The 18,940-nt window shown below is 57.0% G+C and overlaps 1 long non-coding RNA gene across 3 annotated transcripts; it reads left to right on the top strand.

The window, feature by feature from the left end:
* Positions 1-664: 664 nt before the first annotated feature.
* On the top strand, positions 665-17,744 carry LOC119802009. Of its 3 annotated transcripts, none has more exons than XR_005283333.1 (5): positions 665-695; positions 1,006-1,128; positions 16,562-16,668; positions 16,779-16,971; positions 17,505-17,744. It is a non-coding gene; the product is annotated as an uncharacterized LOC119802009 (long non-coding RNA). The 3 variants fall into 3 exon arrangements; XR_005283332.1 differs by having other exon boundaries at positions 16,558-16,668; XR_005283331.1 differs by lacking the exon at positions 16,562-16,668.
* Positions 17,745-18,940: the final 1,196 nt, after the last annotated feature.

Below are 18,940 nucleotides of genomic sequence, written 5' to 3'. Positions count from 1 at the left end.
TTCCCAGCACCTAGCCCTGTGAACCCCAGGCTTGCCAGGCTTGCCTGCTCCTAGCAGGTTAGCAGGCGCAGGGAAGCCCAGCACTCACACTATTCCGAGACTTCTTGACGGTTCTGATGCTTGATCGCACTTCAGAGCCACAGCTATCCAGGGTGAGACCTCCACCTCAGGCCTCAGTCTGTGACAAACTGCCAAAGGGTGACAGTTGCCTGATGGAGCCACTCTGGGGCCATGGGCGAGGCCCTAGGGTGATAACTCCTTGCCCTGGCCCTGGGAAGGAACTTTGTTGGAAGAGGCATCTGTCTCCAGGCCTGGAGTTTCAGCACAGGCCTCCCACCTCCCTGGACCCAGTCCTTGAGGGTCTTGCTATGTGTGACTCATCAGAGGGGACAGTGGTTGTTGGGGGACGAGGACCCAGGCACTTTGCAAAGGAGGGGTCTGCAGACCTTAGGCTCCTGGCTGTCTGACCAACATCTTCCCACGTCCACTCCCAGCTAACAAGTCGTGACCTGCTCAAGTTCATTGCCCAGGGAGTTCCAGGAAGCTGGGCCATCGAACTGTTTGCTCTCTGGCCCACACAACTGCAGCCATTGGTCCCCTTCTTGTTTTGGTCCTGTGTGTGGTAGTTAATAAAGTCTGTTGTTTGTTGCCTTTATCAGACTCTGTAAACTCCACAGACCTTCCTTCTAGGGCAGGTAAGGCCAGTGACCTGCAGAAGGCCACAGAGAGGGTTGGCATTAGATCCAGGGCCTTTCTCTTCTCTACAGAAGAGCTTCGATACCAAGCATGGGAATGGCCTGGGAGGGTGGCTCTGGGCTTCAGGCTCCTGTGACAGGATGTGGGAAGCAAGAGAGGCTATCTCAGTCAGGTGGTGGTAGCACATGCCTTTAATCTCAGTACTCGGAAGAGGCAAGCAGATCTCTGTGAATTTGAGACCAGCCTGGTCTACATAGTGAGTTCTAGGACAGCCAGAGCTACACAAGAAACCCTGTTTTTCCCACTTAGACCCTGCTGCCTCCCAGGCATCCCTGCTGTCCTGGACTGCTTCCAGCTCAGTAGTGTCTGATGACAGTCCACAGGATGTGACCTAGAGACCCAGCCCCAACGCTCAAGGCTTTCTTAAGTGAGGTGGGCACTCTGTCTGCATTCTGCTGCTGCTCTCTGTCCCTGCCTCGTGTATGCTGCCTGGGCACACTTCCCTGGGTAAATCCCTGCTTCTCCTGCTGGGATGAGCAGGGACAGCCCCAGGTGTGGCATCTTCCAGCTGCCTGTGCCTTGGGCTCATGCCAAATCACCTACCAGCACATCCCACATGGACCCAGCCAGCTTCCATTTGTCAAAGGAGACCGTGTGAGCCAACAAGTGTGTCTTGCCTAAGTGTTGTGTGTCAGGGTGATAAAAAAAAAAAAAACCCAAAAACAAAAGGGAGCTTTGGAAAGAGAGCTGGGAGGTAGAGTGGGTGGATTGGCTGGAAGCCCTGGGGAAGGTTCTGTGGCAGGGCAGAGGTGGGCTGTGGAGCTGGGCAGAGGGAAGACAGAGCAGCTCTATGATAAGCCCCTGCTGAAGCTAGGCAGATCGCCGGAGGAAGCCTGAGGCTGGCAGGGATTCCAAGGTTGGAAAACCACCTTGATGTTTCTGGGCTGCCTGGATGTGGGGGCTGGCCCAGGGAGGTGGGGATGGCACCAGAGCTGGCCAGCGAGAAGGTGATGGGGTTTGCACTGGTGCACTGGGGGATGGATTACAAAGTCAAGCATGGGTGGCAATAGTGTCCTACAATATGTCGAGCCACCGGTGTCCCAATAGAAAAGCCCAGATTAGTGGCCACTCTGGACTCCTGTGGTGTGGACTCCACTGGCGGCGGCTGACCTGTCAGCTGGGGCTGACCACAGGCTGCAGATGAGTGGAGAAGTCCGTAGGGCAGCCATGACTCTAACGGGGCGGTGTGGGCAGGAGGACACCCGTGCGGCAGGCCATAGGCAGGAGAGGACGAGAGCGTGAGAGGGCTCAAGTTGAGTCATGGGGGCTGCGAAGCCTGTCTACCTGTCCAGCTGTCCACAAGTCTAGGACATGGGGGGCATGGAGCTTGTGGTAGTGTGGCGTCTGTTTTAATGGCAAAGAGATGGGCACAAGGCCTTCCCAGGCCCACCAGAGTGAAGAGCAGGGGGCTGGGTGGAGCTGAGAGATGGCTTATTCTTGCCACTCTGGGGAAAGTCTGGACTGGCTATGCTTCCCAGGGCTTGGACTCTGCCTGGTTGTGATCCTGGCTTGGCCTGGTCCTCATACCCCACTGGCTCAGACCAGGGTGGCTCGTGACCTAGAGAAGGAGCCACTGGGATGAAGCAGAGAAAACCAGACCACACTACAGGATCACCACCAAGACTGGTTGCCAAATGGGATGAAACCTGAGGTGGGTGGATTTGTCAGGGGAGGGGAGGCTGGCTGCCCAGGCTCTGAGGCTCCTTCTCCAAACTCGAAGCAGAGCCTCCGTGAGGGTGTTTTTGGTCTGGAAGGATGGTTCGCATTCTGGGCAGAAGCCACACAGTCACAAAGGTTTCTAAGTCGTTGCCGTCATCTCCAGTATCACTGCCACCACACCTTCATGACTGTTCATTATGGAGGCCACTGGCACGGCACAGTGGGAACATTGCAAGGTTCCCTTGGGGATCAGGGACACACCCATCTTTAAGCAGGGACACTCTGCTGAGCATGAGTTAAGACACTGTGGGAGCAAGGGGCCTTGGCTGAGTAGCGGACCTCCTGCCCTACTGACACGGCCCCGCTAGGCAGGATCAGGCAGGCCCAGGATCTTGGCCTGCTTTTCTTTAGCCTAGTGTGCTGGCAAGTCTGTCCTGTCCTGCAGCCTTGGCTGCTGTGGCTTTCTACAAAGGCATGCCAGAGGCCCAGTCGGGCCTGGGCAAGCTTGGAGGCTGTGCACAGTTGGTACATGGGTAGAAGGTGGGGGCAGCCTCGCCGTCGGGGTTGGAGAGGAACTGTGGTCCACACATCCTCTTCTGCAGTCCATTCCCCGCTCATGGAGATGATACCCAGGCATGAGGTCAGACACCATTCGCTGGCCTGGCTCTGCTGCCATCAGTGTGTGCTCCAGGACAGGCCTGTTTGCTGCTGTCAAGGATTCTGGATCAACTCCAGACCTCCATGACCTCCTTCCTGTGCGTGACACCATCCTCTGCCTTGTCAATAGGACATCTCCCCAACCAAGGACAAGATAAGATCTCTCATCTTATGCTCTCACCTCAGGGGTTCTGAGCTTGCTGAGCCCCATACTTTGCCTGCTAATGGCAGGGTAGACAATTCTGGGCATAGGGCATCTAGATTAACAGCAAGATGACACCTCACTTCCTGGAGGGAGAAGCTGAGGTCTAAGCAGGGACAGGGTTACTCAGGATCAAATTCAGCCCTATGTGCTCCACTTGAGTGACAGCCACTGCTCTTCGCAATGGCCTAAAGCTCCCACCCTCACTGACTCAAAGAAGTTCAAGACCTGGTGTTGTGCTGTGCCAGGGACCTGTTGGTGGTGACTGCCCACGTAAGCATGGGAAGATACGCAGGCTGACCAGGCTGGCCATGCTAGGAGCAGCCTGAGAGAGAGCAACGAGGACAGGAGAGGAGGAGAGCAAAGGCTGCCAAGCAAAATGCACCTCCACGTACATTTTGAAGACTGGAGAGGAGGAGGTTGATTGGGTCATGAACTTTGGCAACTGTCCCAAGGAAGCCTCAAGGTCGCAGCTACTTCCTGTCCTCAGGAGGAAGTGGAAGCTTTCCTCTGGAGAGCTTTTCTGGAGAGTTCCATGTGCACATGCCTATACACGGGTATGTGCTTGTGTGCATGTTTGTCGATGCATGGGTGCATGTTGCATGCGTGTGGGAGTGTGCACCTTTGTGTGTGTGCAGAGGTGTGTGGGCCGGCAGTGGTGTCTCAGGTCTAGAGCAGGATGTTGGTGGGATCCAAGATCATAGCATTGTGGCCCAGAGTAAGGAGACTCTCTCCGCTTCTCAGAGTGGTCCAGTTCCTCCTTTCTTCTGCGGTGCAAAGTCTGGTGTCAGCTGGGGAGACACAGGCCACACTCCTTGCACAGCCATTTCTGCAGGCAGTTTTGGGCCGAGGCACAGCTGGTATCCCAGGTGCATGCCTCCTCTGGGTCCTTGTCAGGAGAAGGGGGCCAAGAACACGGTGAGCTGTGAGCTCCGTGGGCAAAGCACGGGTATCTCTGTGACCCCACCGCATTTGGGGAGGGCATACCTGGCCCCCTTGGAGGACTTCCACTAGGCCCTCACTTTGGTTTTTAACCTCCTCTCAGTGCTGGAGTAAATGGGGCCACAGAGACCAGAACATTCCCTTGGCGTGGGGCTCTTTTCTCGAATCCGACTCTGCGCTTTGAGGAGCAGATCATTTGGGGCTGGCTGACCCTGCCTGATATCTGGACTCGTCCTTAGCCTGGGCCTGGCCTTTTCTGCCCCGATTTCTGACCTCTTGTTTCCCTCCTCGCCATGACTTTGCCTCTGAGTTCCTGGTTTCTGCAGACAGATAGGCCTCAAGGCCCCAACTTCCTGTTCTCAGCAAAGCGTCCTTGACATTCCAGGCCTAGAATATTCTTGAAATACTGAGTCAGCCACGGTCCTGGTCAGGGCCGTGCACTGGTTCACTTGGCTTTGTAGTCGGCACACACTGTGGCTCACAGGATCACCGCACTCCACAGGGAGCCACACCCTTGGCCACCCCTCTGTCCTGGGTGGTGCGATGTCACAAAGCCTCTGTCCGTCAGGAGAGTGGGCTGGAGCAGGTAGGTTAGTCCTGACTGTGGGTTCCGTTGACATCAGCAACACATGAGGGACGCAAACCAGCCCCACACTCACTGAATCCCAAGCCCTAGCTGAAGGCCTCAGTAGCTTCCCACAGCCCCCAGGATCCTGATGCCTGAGCTTCCACAGGCCCCGGTCACCCAAAACCCACTCAGGAAGGGACGAAGAATCCAAAATGAAGGTCTGTTTCTTCAAGTAGAACATCTTTTTTTTCCCCTCTGTAACAGTCCTAGCTGTCCCAGAGCTAGCCAGGCTGACCTCAGACGCACAGAGATCCGTCTGCCTCAGCCTCCTGAGTGCTGGGATTAAAGGCGTGCGCCACCACCGCCTAACCAGAACGTCATTATTTTTGAAGGCAGACAGCACATGAGTTGGTAGTGTCTGTCACATGAGCAGAGCATCCACACCTCCAAGAAGGTCCATACCAGTCCCCAGGTCAGCACTAAGGTGCTGCTGCCTGGCAAGGGGGTACAATCCAGGGGCACTGTGACTTTCCTCCGAGGGGCAGAAGCTGCTTGCCAGTCATACTCCACCAGCTTCCCTGACACCTAACTCCTTCATGGCGCTCTTCAAGTCCTGGGAGACTGAACCCTGGGGAACCCCGTGCCCAAGCACTACGCAAGCTTGCTCTCTGGTTACATTTGATTAAGGCAAGAGGTTGACGAATAGGATGAGAGGAGCCAGGAGTTGGGTTCTGGCAAGAGCTTAAGAATCAGCTTCTTGGGGCCAGCAAGATGGCTCAGGTGGCAAAGGTGCCTGTGGCCAAACCTGACAACCTGAGTTTCAGCACTGGGAGGGACCTACCCGGCGGGTGGTGAGAATTGACTCCTGAAATTGTCCTCTGACCTACACACATGTGCCATTCCCCAACAATAAATAAAAAATCAACGAATCCTTAGAAAAGCAAGAACCAGTTTTGGGGTGATGAAGAAAGCTGTATCGTGTACTGCTTCCTGTGGTGTAACCTCCACCGCTGGGTTCACATGGCCAGAGTGACACTTGGGGCTTCTGAAGGACAGACAAAGTGGAACAGAGATTCCATGACTGACTGGACACCGTTACTCCAAGACATAGAGCCCTGAGACCTGGCGAACTCAGGCAGGGGGAAAGTGGACGGGACCAGCCGGCCTGTCTCATCTTTATGAATGTGTGAATTTCTAGTTCATACCATTTAATCCTTAATAGCAGGTGTACGTAACAACCGAGTCACCAAGATTCCTGGAAACTTAATAACAGGCCCCGGATGCTGGGCCTGAACAGGCTGGCACTCCCGTGGGCCAGGGCAGTGCCTCCTCACTTGGGTGCCTGGCCAGGCTCCCACTGTGGTTCTGCTTTCCCTGTCAGACTGTCCTCAGGGCTCACAGCATTTGTTCTATAACCCTAAGGCAGCTCAAGCTTCCTGCTGCTGCTGTCCTTAGTATGCCAGGCTCCTTTAAGGGGGAGCGCTGGGGAGTGGATGGACGGATGCCCACCCATCTGGTCTAACTGCAGCCACTTCCTCCATAGGCCAGCCTTCCCTGTGAGATTTCAGAATTTTCAGAATAAATGTCTCTGAGACCAAACAACAGGAAACCACAGAGTGGGGTGAATTTGAGGACAGGAAGCTGCTGATCAAGGTGACATCAGTCCCCAGTAGGTATGACAGTCATAGGTCCTCTAGGAGGTCACCAGTTAACCATGAGGCTTGGAGACAGCCAATCATGGTCTGTGTGCCTGGCTAGGCATTTGACACACACACAAACTTTTGGTGACGGCTGTGAGAAGCTATGCACTGTATGGAGGCCCAATGTGGGCCACCAGCCAAGTGTCAATCACAGAGACTCATTAAAGAAGCCCTGGCATGTTCTCCTGTTGGAGAATCCCTAAGGCAGGTGGGAAGGGTGCCCAAGGTTGCACGTGAACACACGTGAATAGACAGGTAGGTAGAGTTTGCCTACTGGGTGAAGGCAGAAGACGGGGCACAGGAGGGGGCAGAGAGGATACGAAGGGGTCAGTGACAGCATGGTGGGGACCTGGGCCTGTCTATCCATGGCCAAGGCTGCTTCACCGGTCCCATCTGGTCCAACATTCACTATGGATGCAATCTGAGCTACCCCTTGTAGACACTCTCCTGCCTCAAGTATCAGAATTGACTTTATTTTCATTTATCACCTGGCCGAACACTGACACACAGTTTAAACGTGAATATCTGATCCCTGAACAGGATGGTTCAGTGGCTTCTTTGCTGTACTGCCGAGTCGTTTTCACTGCCTGAGAGCAGGCGTTTCTGGCCACACTGGTTTGCCATCGTCATACCAGCCCTTAGCTCCTACACACGGCTTGTCTTTGAGTCTTTCTGCTGAGGGTGGAAGTGTCAGGACAGGTGTGCGAAGGACTGAAGCTTCATGGGAAGGTGTGGGTAGGGTGGGGGAGCAGCAAACATTACTTCATTTAGCTCCGAAGAGTGCTCTCCGAGGTTGCACAGGGAGACAAGCCAGCTTAAGGCATGCTTCAGTGATCTCCTGCATATTTACGAGCAGGGGGTTAAGGAGAGGGCCAGGGTGACATGTGGGTAGATGCAGGCAATAGTGGCAGGGTCAGTGACCTGCCCTGTGGGATGGGTTAGCCAGGGCCAGCCTTGCTGGATGGTCCCCGCTGTGCCTTGGACAGTCCACAAAGGTGACACGTCACGTGGGCCTCTGAATATCGAGTTATCGGGTGAACAAGAGAGGTTCTAGTCTGGGGAGGGCAGGAAGGGAGCAGGGCTGTTTTCCCTGTGGCCTGGAGGACAGTGGGGGAGGGGCTATGAAAAGCAGGGTGAGCGTGAGGACCACCACAGGGCCCCACAGTGAACGGGAGTGGGCTCAAGAAAGGACAGTGGTGACAACAGTTTTCCCCTAAGCATGGTGGGGACCTGGGCCTGTCTATCCTGGCTAAGTGGTCCAAGCACTCCGAGTCTCAGCCTCTGTATGCCAGAGAGGAGCTGAGGAGAGGAACGGAACCAGAGCCGGGGCAAGGGTGTCAGCAGCCATATTGTCACCTTTATTACCAGCAGGGAAGAGCCAGGTTGAGTTCTAGGCCAAGTGGGTTGGGTTCCTGGTCTTCTATCCGACTACGCCCTCCCTCCTGCCTGCACACTCGTTTTAGAAGGCACCCCCTGCTATAAGGTCCTACCTTCCTGGGTCCTGTCCAAACCTTTTGTGGTGAGCTGGTTGTCTCCTATGTGGCCCAAGTGTTTCCCCCCCCCCCCCCGCCATGCCCACAACTGGGCGTACTGTAGGATGGCCATGTCCTACTCTGGACGGCAGTGAACCGAAGGTGGGTGGGCTGGCGACGATGAACCTTGCTGGGCTCTGAGGGCACTAGGGCTGTGGCCCTGGAGCTCGGGGATACAGTGTTCCCTCGGTGATCCCCTGGCTACTGCCAGGGCTGCTTATGGCTGGGTGTGGTTGGTGCTCAGGGCAGGCAGAGGGCAGGGAGAGCAGCTAAGAGCAGAAGGTGAACCCCCAGGAGGCCCACAGGTCCCCTTTCTTGGGCTCAGACTGCTCAAGGTGGGGAAGCTACAGCCACTTCCATGTCATAGCAGTCCCCACCTCCGCTGGGTGTCCTCCCTCAAAAGTTCCTATCTTAGTGGCTCAAACATCTCCATGTAAGCCCAGACTCCTAGGGCTCTATCCACACCCTGACCACAGGCTCCATGTTCGCCCTGACCACAGACTCCATGTTCGCCCTGACCACAGGCTCCATCCTCACCCTGACCACAGACTCCATGTTCACCCTGACCACAGGCTCCATGTTCACCCCGACCACAGACTCCATGTTCACCCTGACCACAGGCTCCATGTTCACTCACCCTGACCCATAGCAAATCTCACACCATCATCTCTGAAAACCCCTTCGGGAGTTGGATGGTTTCGTTGCATGCCTGACAATCGTGCCTCCATTCCCTTGGCACACAACGCTCTGACCGTCCACCCTTCTTCCTTCTGTTTGCAGATTTCCTTGTGAACAGTGTCTCCTCAGTGAGACCACAGCGCCCTGTATAGAATAGTGCTTTCTGGGGCTGGAGAGATGGCTCAGTGGTAAGCCCACTCTCAAGGCAGGAATTCAGAGGACCTGAACTTGAATCCACATAGAAGCCAGGCATGGCTGTGCATGCCTATCATCCAGCTGTTAGGGGGTGGAGATGGCTCAAAACATTCTGAGCTTCCGGTGTAGTGGGAAGGCTGGGTAGAGCTGCAAATGCCATTACCCCCAGCCAGCACTCAGGAGCCCGGTGGAAAAGAAAATGGAGAATGACAGCGGGAGGCACCCAAGTCTTCCTTTGGCCTCCATATGTATTTGCACGGGTGTGTATACACACCCAGGTGCACCCACACACTGGACAGATCCGCGTTTTTCACAGAGCGCCCGCTGCTCCTCCGTGTATTTCACACTTACCTGTTCCTGTGTTCGTGTGATCCTCTACACTGGGATGTGAGTTCCAGGCGGGTGGGGCAGGGTGTCTTCCCCTTTCTCCCTCTCAGGGATGGATCTTTCTGACCCTGGGGTAAGAAAGCCAGATGGCCAGCTCTGCCAGGGAACTAGACTGGGGGCTACGAGCTGAAGCTGGGCTCCGAGGCCTGAGGGGCCCAGTCGGGTGGGTGCCGAAGCCCTGGTGTGGGTTTGTCAGACGGTGGAGGAAGGGTGATCTGGGCAGCACGAGGCTCTTAGGAGCCAAAGGATGCTAGGCACTGGCTTACAAGGCAAAATCCAGGTATTATTAGCTGGGGAGCCTGAGGGGAGGCACCTTAATGGAGGTCACAAAGGGACTAGGCTTGGAAGGGCAGCGCTCTGCTGGTGCTCAGGTACACAGATGAGCTTTGAGGGGTGCAGAACTCACAGGGCTACCACCTCATGGTTCTGGGGGAGGGTGAGATAGGCAGGGATAAGTCTCTATGGGTGGTGCAGGGCACCGGACTGGGGGAGATTAGAAAACCCTAGGAGGAAAGGGACGAAAGGGTGGAACAGGGCAGACTTGGTGTGCAGAGAAACAGGAGGACTTTAGTGAGCAGGTAAGGCATGCTCAAGGGCCCCAGCCTGGCCCCAGGTCTAACTCTCTAAGCCGCTTGATCAGCTTCTCCCCCAGTCACTATCTAGAATATTGTCTCTTGCATCTTTCCTGTTATTACAATAACAGTGGGAAGGATGTGACAGGGCAGGGGGAGATAGTGTGAGTGAAAGGGGAAAGACGGTGCGTGCGTGCGTGCGTGCGTGCGTGCGTGCGTGCGTCAGCAGTCTGTAACATGAACTGTTACAGCAGACCCACATCCATGTAAGACACCATCAACCCCGACCAGAGGGAGCAGGTGTCACTAAGTGTTGGTGGCTGCCATATGCCCACATCCTAACCCAGGAATCTGAGAGCTGACTGTGTGGGAAAAGCATCTTCACAGATGAATCGAGGGCCTTGAAATGAGATTAACCTGGTTTGGTTAGCTCTTAGCCTGAGGTTAGGGCTGAGGCAGCCTTTAGTACTGAGGATGGCAGAGCCAGCAAGAGTAATCCTGGGGCTGAGATGGGCAGAGCTGCTGGGCTCTAGTCTTCAACTTTCCTACCTGCTAAGAGATTCTCCTGTGGTCTTAAGCCCCAGCCTGTGACTATAGGCTATACCAGCCATAGGACATCGGACTTTTGCACAGGAAGCAGAAGGTGGGAGACAAGAGGACAGGGCAGGGCAGAGCAGGGGTGGTGCAGAAGCCCCCCACCCCCCCACAGACCATCCCCAGTGGCACCTTTGTCAGAAGCAGAGTTTCACAAGGCAATGGGGGACCCAGGGCCACATGCAAGATGAGAGCCAGCTTCATTGGCCCGCGGTTGTGAATTTGAAGGCTTAGGAATTATGCTGTCAGCCCTGGAGGCCTTTTAAAGGTGTGGCGAGATTGTGTGGTGGTGAGGACATGCAGATCCTGGGGTGTGTGCTGGCAAGTCTATGCTCAAGGGAAACTGAGGCAAGCCAACTTTCCTGTGGTCACCGCATCACATCAGGAAGTAGCAGGGTGCCGTGGAAGGCCAAGGGATTGGAGGCTTGGCAAGTAGCTCCCAACTACCTTGGACTCTGGCGTCCTCTTCCTCACGGGCCATCTGGCTTCTGTGTGATTTAGGAACCAGCCTGTCCATAGGATGGATGCTTGTGTGCAAGAGTCTGGGTTCATGATAGACAGGTGCCAGCACAGTGAGCTGTGACCTGGGCTGAAAGTGCCCTGGGGCCATCAGCTGGCAGGACGAGAAAAGGCTGGGCAGCAAAGGCTGACTGGTCAGGGGTTGGACAGAGGACTGGACTATAGCTTGACAGAGTCCTGGTAAACCCATTTGATGGGAAGACTGAGGCTTGGGACTCTGAGCATGCTCTTGGGATACCCAATAAGTATCTGCTTTGGGGCCCCATTTAACCAACTGACTCCTCAAGGGGCTCAGCTACCACCTCCCTTGGAGACCCCTCCCCACTCTACCTCCCAGACTCTAGACAGAGCCCACTGGCCCTCCAGCCTCAGTTTACCTGATGATAAGCTGCTGGCGGCAGAGCTGGTGGAAGGGACTACTGGTGGGGTTGGGGGGGAGGCACAGTGCAGCTGGCCATCCCCCAGGGGACCCCACCCCGATGAGGCAACAGGGGATCTGGGTGACACGGATACAGGTGCCTGTTTGTTGCATCATAAAGTCCTGCCTGGTTTCAGTCAGTGGGGCAGCCTCCGAGGGACTGGGGTGTGAGGCTGGACTGCCACTTTGGTCTGAGCTAGTTCCTAGTGTCTGGGTAGCTTCAGCAGGGCACCTAAGGGATGAAGCATCCTGCTAGGTGGGCTGAGGCTGGTGGGAGCTCTGGTGTAAGCAATCCAGCCCCCAAATTCCACCGATAGCCCCAGCTCACCATGTAGGACCTGCTTCCTAGAGCTGCCTATAAGTGGTAGACAGGTTCGGGAGTGTGTAGAATGAAGGCAGGTTTGGAGGAAGACAGGACAGGAAGGAAGAGGGGACCCACAAGAATGTGTGAGATGAAGGAGAAAGAGGACAGCAATGTGGGGCTAGACTGAGGGAGGGAGGAGGAATGGAGGGAGAAGAACAAAAGGAGGGAGAGAAGAGGAAGATGGGGAGGTAGAAGGGGATGAGGGAAAGGGGAGCTGGGAGGAAGAATGAGGGGGATGGGAGGGGGAGAATACAAGGGAGGGGAAGGAGAAGAAAAATAAGCAGAGAAAGGGTAGGGGAGAACAGAGGAGGAGGAAGGGGAGAAGGGAGAGGAAGGGAAGGACTGGGAAGGGGAAGAGGGGCAAATAGGAGAGAATTGGAGTGGGGTAAAGAGGGAGGAGACAAGGGGGAAGAGATAGAAAGAGGAGAGGGAGGAGGGAGGGAGAAGGTAGTAAGTGAAAGAAGGAGAAAGGGGAGGGAAGGGAGGTGGGAAGAAGAGAAAGGAGGGAGAAAGAGGGAAGCGAGGAGGAAAGAGGGGAGAAGGGGGTGGACTGGGGAGGGAAGGGAAGAGGTGGAGTAGGAAGAGAGGGAGGGGGAGATGGGAAGAAATTGGGGAGGTAGGAGGAGAAACAGTGGAGGGGAGGTTAGAGGAGGACGGGGGTGTGTGGAATGGGAAGAGAGTAGGAGAGGAAGGGGAAAGAATGGAAGAGAGGGGAGAGGGAGGTGAGAAGAGGGAGAAGAGAGGAAAGTTCCAGAAAGAGGAAGATGGAAAGAGGGGGATGACAAAGGAAGGGAAATGTGGGAGGGGGGAGTGAGAAAGGGAAAGGGAGTCAGGGGAAGTGGAGAAAAGATGGGGTGTAGAGGAAGGAAGAGGGAAGGAAGGAGAAGATGGGGACAGGTGAGCAGGAGGGAGGATTACTAGAAGGAGTGGGGAAGAAGAGGTAGAACGGGAAAAGGGAGAAAGGTGGAGTGGGTGGAAGAGGGAAGAGGGCAAGGGGGAGGAAAGGATGGAGAAGGGAAGGACAGGGAGGCAGGGTGGAAGGAACTGGAAACAGGAGAGAGGGGATATTGGGAGGAAAGGACTATGGGAAGGAAAAGGGAAAGGACAGAGAAGGTGAGAGGATGGAGAGATGTAGGAGGTACAGGAGAGGGAGTGGGAGGAGGAGGGTGTGAGAGGAGGGGGAGGAGGGAGGTAATGGGAGAGGGAGTAGGAGGAGGGTGTGGGATGAGAGTGGGGTGGGGGCTGTGGGAGGATGAGAGCTGTGGAAGTAGGAGGGTTGTGGGAGGAGGAGGGCTGTGGGAGGAGGGGGTTTGTGGGAGAAGGGGGGCTATGGGAGGAGGGGGTTGTGTGAGGGGGCTGTGGAATGGGGACCTGTGGGAGGAGGGGGTCTGTGGGAAGGGGGGATGTGAGGGGGACTGTGGGAGGGGTCTGTGGGAGGGGGGCTGTGGGAAGAGGTGCATTGTGGGAGAAAGGGGCTATGGGAGAAGGGAGACTGTGGGAGGAGGGGGACTATGGGAGAAGGGAGGTTGTGGGATGGGGCTATGGGAGAAGGGGGGTTGTGGTAGGGGGCTGTGTGAGGAGTGGGGCCGTGGGAGGAGGGGGTTTGTGGGAAAGGGCAGTGGGAGGAGTGGGCTGTAGGAGGGTGGCTGTGGGAGGAGGGGGCTATGGGAGGAGAGTTTGTGGGAGGGGTCTGTTGGAGGGGGTCCGTGGGATGGGGTTGTTGGAGGAGGGGGGCTGTGGGAGGAGAGGGGCTGTGGGAGGAGGCTGGTTGTGGGAGGGGGCTGTGGGAGGGGTCTGTGGGAGGTGAGCTGTGGGATGGGGTTGTGGGAGGAGAGGGGTTGTGGGAGGAGAGGGGTTGTGGGAGGAGGGGGGTTGTGAGAGGAGAGGGGCTGTGGGAGGAGGAGGGTTGTTGGAGGAGGGGGGCTGTGGGTGGAGGGGGGTTGTTGGAGGAGGGGGTTGTGGGAGGAGGGGGGTTGTGGGAGGAGAGGGGCTGTGGGAGGAGGGGGTTGTGGGAGGAGGGGGGCTGTGGGAGGAGGGGGGTTGTGGGGGCGCTGTGGGAGGGGTCTGTGGGAGGTGGGCTGTGGGATGGGGTTGTGGGAGGAGAGGGGCTGTGGGAGGAGGGGGGTTGTGGGAGGAGTCTGGGAGGTGGGCTGTGGGTTGGGGTTGTGGGAGGAGGGGAGCTGTGGGAGGAGAAGGGCTGTGGGTGGAGGGGGGTTGTTGGAGGAGGGGGTTGTGGGAGGAGAGGAGTTGTGGGAGGAGAGGGGCTGTGGGAGGAGGGGGGTTGTGGGAGGAGTCTGGGAGGTGGGCTGTGGGTTGGGGTGGGAGGAGGGGGGCTGTGGGAGGAGAAGGGCTGTGGGTGGAGGGGGGTTGTTGGAGGAGGGGGTTGTGGGAGGAGGGGAGTTGTGGGAGGAGAGGGGCTGTGGGAGGAGGGGGGCTGTGGGTGGAGGGGGGTTGTTGGAGGAGGGGGTTGTGGGAGGAGGGGAGTTGTGGGAGGAGAGGGGCTGTGGGAGGAGGGGGGTTGTGGGGGGGCTGTGGGAGGGGTCTGTGGGAGGTGGGCTGTGGGATGGTGTTGTGGGAGGAGAGGGGCTGTGGGAGGAGGGTTGTGGGAGGAGTCTGGGAGGTGGGCTGTGGGTTGGGGTTGTGGGAGGAGGGGGGTTGTGGGAGGAGAGGGGCTGTGGGTGGAGGAGGGTTGTGGGAGGGCTGTGGGAGGGGTCTGTGGGATGGGGATGTGGGAGGAGAGGGGCTGTGGGAGGAGGAGGGTTGTGGGAGGGCTGTGGGAGGGGTCTGTGGGATGGGGTTGTGGGAGGAGGGGGGTTGTGGGAGGAGGGGGGTTGTTGGAGGAGGGGTTTGTGGGAGGAGTCTGGGAGGTGGGTTGGGGTTGTGGGAGGAGGGGGGCTGTGGGAGGAGGGTGGCTGTGGGTGGAGGGGGGTTGTTGGAGGAGGGGGTTGTGGGAGAAGGGGGGTTGTGGGAGGAGAGGGGCTGTAGGAGGAGGGGGGTTGTGGGGGAGCTGTGGGAGGGGTCTGTGGGAGGTGGGCTGTGGGATGGGGTTGTGGGAGGAGGGGGGTTGTGGGAGGAGGGGGGTTGTGGGAGGAGTCTGGGAGGTGGGCTGTGGGTTGGGGTTGTGGGAGGAGGGGTGTTGTGGGAGGAGAGGGGCTGTGGGAGGAGGGGGGTTGTGGGAGGAGGGGGGTTGTGGGAGGAGGGGGATTGTGGGAGGAGAGGGGCTGTGGGAGGAGGAGGGTTGTTGGAGGAGGGGGGCTGTGGGTGGAGGGGGGTTGTTGGAGGAGGGGGTTGTGGGTGGAGGGGGGTTGTGGGAGGAGAGGGGCTGTGGGAGGAGGGGGTTGTGGAAGGAGGGGGGCTGTGGGAGGAGGGGGTTGTGGGAGGAGGGGGGCTGTGGGAGGAGGGGGTTGTGGGGGGTCTGTGGGAGGGGTCTGTGGGAGGTGGGCTGTTGGATGGGGTTGGGGGAGGAGAGGGGCTGTGGGAGGAGGGGGGTTGTGGGAGGAGTCTGGGAGGTGGGCTGTGGGTTGGGGCTGTGGGAGGAGGGGGGCTGTGGGAGGAGGGGGTTGTGGGAGGAGGGGGGCTGTGGGAGGAGGAGGGTTGTTGGAAGAGGGGGGCTGTGGGTGGAGGGGGGTTGTTGGAGGAGGGGGTTGTGGGAGGAGGGGTGTTGTGGGAGGAGAGGGGCTGTGGGAGGAGGAGGGTTGTTGGAGGAGGGGGACTGTGGGAGGAGGGGGGTTTTGGGGGGCTGTGGGGGGGGTCTGTGGGAGGTGGGCTGTGGGATGGGGTTGTGGGAGGAGAGGGGCTGTGGGAGGAGGGGGGTTGTGGGAGGAGTCTGGGAGGTGGGCTGTGGGTTGGGGTTGTGGGAGGAGGGGGGCTGTGGGAGGAGGGAGGTTGTGGGAGGGGTCTGTGGGATGGTGTGGGAAGAGGGAAGCTGTGGGAGGACTGTGACTGTGGGAGGAGGGAGGTTGTGGGAGGGGTCTGTGGGATGGTGTGGGAGGAGGGGAGCTGTGGGAGGAAGGAGGCTATGGAAGGGGGCTGTGGGCGAAGGGAGGCTGTGGGATGGGGGCTGTGGGAGGGGTCTGTGGGTTGAGGGGGATGGTGGGAGGAGGGGGGCTATGGGAGGTGTGCTGTGAGAAAAATGGGGGAGGGAATGTGTAGGAAAGGTGTGTGAGATGAGGTGGGAGGAGTGGGTGAATGTGAGGGAGGAGGGGGTGAGTGTGAGAGGAGGGAGGAGGGGGTGAGTATGAGAGGAGGAGGGAGGAGGGGGTGAGTATGAGAGGAGGAGGGAGGAGGGGGTGAGTGTGAGAGGAGGAGGGAGGAGGGAGGAGGGAGAATAAAAGAGAAGTGTGGATGAGGAGGGAAGAGGTAGGCAGATGAGAAGAGGGAGGGGTGAAGGAGGGAGGGAGGGAGGAAGGAGTGTGAGGCGTGTGAGGGAGGTGAGTGAGGAGTGTGAGGGCTGGGAGGAGGTTGGGGTGCAGGAAAGTGGCCTTGAGGAGCTGACGCTGTGCTTCTCATGGCCCTGCAGCCTAGAGCCCAAGGCTGAGCCAGGGAGGCTCTGCTCCCCTCCAGGGCTGTCCAGGGCTTTCCCAGCCTCTCTGGGGATAATTTCCCTGGGATGGCCAAGGAAAGATTGACAACGGAGCCCCTGGGTTGTCACTGAGGGAGCGGTCCTGGGAGGGCCTCGCTCTGCTCTCCACACTGCTGCAGGGCTGATAGTTTGGGGAGAAGCCTGGCCTTGCAGAGCAGGCTCTTGTGAGGCCACTGTCCATAGCAGTGGCTTGCGAAGGGGCTTTGCCAGTTCTGAGGTGCCTTGGCTCTAGCTAGCAGGTGGAGGAGCTGGGCAGGAGGGAGCAGGCTCCAGGAAGAGGATTTGTAGAGCACCCACCCTTGCAAGCTGGGAAGGGCTTTGAAGTCACCCGCTGTCCTGTCAGGTGACTATCTCCTTGCCTGTGCCCTGTAAAGGAGGGGGGAGATGAGGAAGGATTGGGGGAGGACTGGAGCTTCCCTGAGAGAGGGTCTTCACCAGGACTCTATCCCACAGTCTGGTGTAGGCGGGCACCCCAGACTGCCTCTGATTGACCTGGCACAGGCCTGCAGCATGGCAGTGAGTCATGCCCTCGCCTTGTCTCGGAGACTTCTTTCCCATGGTGCCACCACCACAGCCACCCTATGGACACTTCGGATTTGCAGTGACCAAAGTCCTTGTTCCTAGGAGGATGTGCCGGTGGGGTGAGGTCAGGAGCACAGCTGGCTAAGGGGAGGAGCACACTGGGAGCACAGTTGGCTAGGGGAGGAGCACACTGGGAGGAGCATGGCTGGCTAGGGGGAGGAGCACACTGGGAGGAGCATGGCTGGCTGGGGGGAGGAGCATGGCTGGCTAGGGGGAGGAGCACACTGGGAGGAGCATGGCTGGCTGGGGGGAGGAGCATGGCTGGCTAGGGGGAGGAGCACACTGGGAGGAGCATGCCTGGCTGGGGGAGGAGCACACTGGAATGGGTGACCATGGCTGCTGATGTGGCTCCTATATTGCCAGCCTGCTGACCTTGGGCTGCTCAGGTGTGCTTATCTTCCAGCCCAGACAGGGGTAACAGTTCTCCAGGGATGGAGCTGTGGAGGAGGCAAGAGCTCAGTTCCCTAAGAATCACCAGTCCAGGCGCTGTGCCATGAGCATAGTCCCTCTGGTGCTGGAGTGCCACATCTATCTGTTCTCTGGGAACTCCACACCTATGCTCCCAAGAGTGGCAACAATAAACTCAGTCTTTCACAGGGCTGGAGGTGATGATCCTCTCCATTCCGGGAGAAGAAAAAGGCACAGGTTGGAGAGATGGCTCAGTGGGCAAAGATACATGCTTCTGGGCCTGATGAGCTGAGTTCAATCCTGGGGGACCGATCTACATGGTGGAAGGAGAGAACTGACTTCCACAGGGCCTCTTCCTCTGGCCTCCACATTCGTGCTTTGCATCCCTCCCAATAACTAAAAGTGTAATTAAAAACTTTTAAAAAATTGCCATCTGCTTCCTTTATAATTGCCGAAAAGCCTGCCTTTCATTGAGGTTAGGACAAGTTTCCTAACAATACAACTGAGTCCTGATATCTAAGGACCCATGTGCAGTACAGTTTTAGGTAGCCTGTGTGTACTTGCTCCCTGTATTAGTACACTACGACATCTAATTCTTCCATGGGCAAGAGCATCACTCAACCATTCATCCCCACGCAACAAGTATTGCTTGGAAATCCATCCTTTGCCAGCTCGAGGTGTCTCACACCTGCCATATAGGGAGAGAATATTAAACTGGGTGACCTCTGCTCCTGTATATATACTTTAAAGAAAAGTGCATCTTGTATGGGATAAATGAACCTCTCTACATGCTATTGAAGGACCAGCTGCAACAGAGCTATTTTTTTTTTATTTTTCAGACTTCCCAGGCTAGTGCAGGAATCCTGCCTTTATTTGAACTATTGTTTCTATTACAAAATGTGTTGTAGCTTCCAAAAAGCCAAATTAAACATTTTGAGAACACCGACCACAGCTGATAGAAGCCTGTCATTAGTTAGCTGACAATAAATATGTAAATAGTTAACGAAGGTTCCTTCCTACAAGTTTCTCCTGTGAGCGCAGGGCCCAGGTAGTGTGTACCAGAGAATGCGCACAGAAAGGGGGACAACAGAGAAACACACAGCTCATGAGACGGCTCACCTGTAAGGGCCCTAATGCCAAGACTCACTTCGCTGCCCGAGTTCAAGCCCTGGGACCCACCATTGGAGACAACTGACTCCTCAGGTTGTCCTCCGGCCTCCACACGAATGCCACAGCATGAGTGCCGACATACATGCATAAATAAATAGAAAAAATGTGATAAAACAGAGAATACACACCAAACGTGAAAGTAGGACAGTACAAAACATTCTAAAATTCTTGCTCCTGATTAACAACTTTAAAAAAATGGACTCCCTGGGGAAAGTAACGCACCGGGATCTACGGGATCTGCGGTAGAGCTCTAAGACAGCGCGTCCTAGGAACTCTCCGTTGAAACCACAGGCTGCAGACCTGGGCCAGGCTGTGACATGTCCACAGCGTGCAAGATTCACAGATAGCTGAGTGGCTTCGTCAAGACTCCCTGGAGGCCAGTGAGATCTGGATGAGATAGAGGCGGACACACATCATCTTCGGCTCTGCTCTGTATCTCTGGGCTCCTGCCAAGG

Source organism: Arvicola amphibius, chromosome 15 (assembly GCF_903992535.2).
Source record: "Arvicola amphibius chromosome 15, mArvAmp1.2, whole genome shotgun sequence".
Lineage (NCBI taxonomy): Eukaryota > Metazoa > Chordata > Mammalia > Rodentia > Cricetidae > Arvicola > Arvicola amphibius.
This window is presented reverse-complemented; position numbering and strand designations above follow the sequence as displayed.